Source organism: Bombus huntii, unplaced genomic scaffold (assembly GCF_024542735.1).
Source record: "Bombus huntii isolate Logan2020A unplaced genomic scaffold, iyBomHunt1.1 ctg00000195.1, whole genome shotgun sequence".
Taxonomy (NCBI): domain Eukaryota; kingdom Metazoa; phylum Arthropoda; class Insecta; order Hymenoptera; family Apidae; genus Bombus; species Bombus huntii.
The window spans coordinates 22501-25000 of record NW_026099427.1 but is presented as its reverse complement, the minus strand read 5'-3'; the positions used below and the strand labels follow the sequence as shown (position 1 = coordinate 25000).

The 2500-nt window shown below is 54.8% G+C and overlaps 1 pseudogene; it reads right to left on the bottom strand.

The window, feature by feature from the left end:
• The window catches only part of LOC126877596 (large subunit ribosomal RNA), an 8798-nt pseudogene that overhangs the window by 3057 nt on the left and 3241 nt on the right, over positions 1-2500 (bottom strand).

The following is a 2500-nucleotide window of genomic DNA, read 5'->3' as shown; positions in this document are numbered from 1 at the left end:
TATTGCTTGCCTGGCGATTTCCTTTTCGCTGCTTGCGTCGTCTTGGCCTTTTCGCCATTTGTATTTCCTTGCTCGGGCTTCGATGAGGAGGTCGATCGGGATGACTCCGGCGATGACCTGGAGGGCCTCTGTTGATGTTGTCCTATAGGCCTTTGTCACTCGGAGGAGTGCCATCCTCTGCGATCTTATGAGCCTGTTCCTTGCTTTTCCTTTCAGCAGGTCGCTCCATCCGGCTGCGGCATATGTGGTTATCGGTTCAAACAGCCCTTTGTACAGGGTACGCATGGCCGCGTGTCCGAGTCCCCACTTTGCCTTGGCCACTCTCGCGAGGCTGTTAAATAGTTTCTGGCACTTTTCCGTGGTCTCGTGTACATGCCTGTTTATTTTCAGGCCGCTTTCTAGGTACACTCCCAGGTACTTGATCGCCTGCTTCATTCTTATGCTTCTGCCATCGATTTTGATGATCGGTGGTCTCTCCGCATCCAGCTTGCCCTTCATGAGTAACATCTCTGTTTTCTCTGCCGACAGCGTGAGTTTCTTTCTGGCGCACCAAGTCGCAACGCGTGTGACTATGTTCTGTCCCTTTTCTTGCAGTTCGGTCCTCGCGTTCCCTGCGATCAGGATCACTATGTCATCCGCGTACGCGATCGGTTCACCCTCTGTCGCGCTTGCCGTGAGTTCGGCTAGCAGGTCGTCGAATATTAGGTTCCAAAAGCTTGGACCCAGTACCGACCCCTGCGGGCATCCCTTCGTGACGGGTTTGCTGACCGCGTCATTTTTCCCCGCGATTCGCACGGCTCTGTCCGAAAAGTAGCTCCTCGTCAGTCGATATAGGTTGGCGGGGCAGTCTCTTCTCTTCAACTCGTGGAGCACGTTGGGCCACCACACGTTGTCAAATGCTCCTGATATGTCGAGTGCGATTGCGAGTACGTACTTTTCCTCGCTCATTCGCTCGACTATCTCGCGGAATTTTGCGATCGCGTCCACCGTAGATCTTCCGGGTCGGAATCCGTACTGCCTGTCCGAGGTTAAGGCGTGGTCGTGGAACATCGTTGCCATCCTAGTAGCCATCAGTCTTTCCAGCAGCTTGCCCACCATCGATAGTAGGCAAATCGGCCTGTAGGACTTCGGGCTACTCTTATCCCGTTCTGGTCCCTTCGGGATAGTGATGACGTTCCCCAGTTTCCAAACCTTTGGGAAGACTCCCCAGGTGAGGCAGCTGTTCATGAGCCTGAGGAGTTCCTGATGGATTCCACCCCAGGCGCGCTGAATCACCTCGGCCTCGACTAGGTCGGGTCCAGGACATTTCCCCTTCGTTAGTCGTTTTACGGCGCCGCTGAGTTCCTCGTAGCGGAACTCTGGGGTGTCCTCGACGTTCGGAGGGGTTGTACTTTCTTGTCTGATCGCTGTCTGCTCCGGCGTGTCCGTTTCTTCCTCGTCGTCGGGTAGTAGGGCGGACAGCATCGCCGCCGCGGTCATTCGCCAGTTGGAGGTTTCTCCTTGTGGCGTCCGCAGGGTCGACACTGTTTCTTCCCTTCTCAGCTTGCCCGTAGCCGTTCGATAGGCGATGCCCCAGGGTTCTGCGTTGCCCTCCTTTGTTACAAAGTCCCTCCAGCTACGTATCTTGGCCTTGGTGATTGCCCTTACGTACTCTTTCCTAACCTCCCTGTACCGCAGCTTCTCCTGCTCCCTCGTTGCGGGGTCCCTGGTCCCCTGGTATTTTCTCCTTGCCCGGTAGACTCCCCTCTTTGCTCGTGTGAGCTCAGGCGTCCACCACGGCACCGATCTGTGATACCATTTCTTCCTCGGGATGGCGGCATCGCAGGCTCTTATGAGAACTTCCTGCATCTGCTCGGCCATTCGTTCAACCTCGCTCGGCTGCCGGAGGGTTTTCTCCCGGAGTGTCTTCTTCTCCTCTATGATCACTCTTTGGAAAACCTCCCAGTTGGCGTGCCGAGTATTGTATCTCCTTTCCTGAAGCTGCGGTGGAGTGCTCCCTTTGTTAAAATCGAGACGCGTCTCCAGTATTCTATGATCACTGGAGGTTCCGTCCTCGTGTACTTTCCATTCCCTCACGAGCGGTATTGCTTCCGGAGTCGTCATGGTCAAGTCTATGTTCGATCGCCCTCTAGTCGTTTCGAATGTGAACGCCTGTCCCGGTTTGTTGAGGATGTGGAGGTTATATTGTGCAATGATAGCCTCCAGGGCCTCACCTCTGTCGTCGATGTCCTTACTGCACCACAGCGGAGACTTGGCGTTGGAGTCCAGGCCAATGATGGCCTTCTTTCCTCTTAGCCTGTTCAGTACTTTATCTAATTGTTCGAGGCCGACTTCGATGTTCTCGGTCGGCGGAAAGTACTGGCTGACGAAGTATATCTCCGTCTCTCCGTCGCTTACTTGTACGCAAGCGCAGTGCGTTGTACATAGTCCGGCGATTTCGAGCGGCGTTAGCTCCTTCGATTTAACTCCTATTGCGGCCATTGGTGGGTCGCCCTTCGAT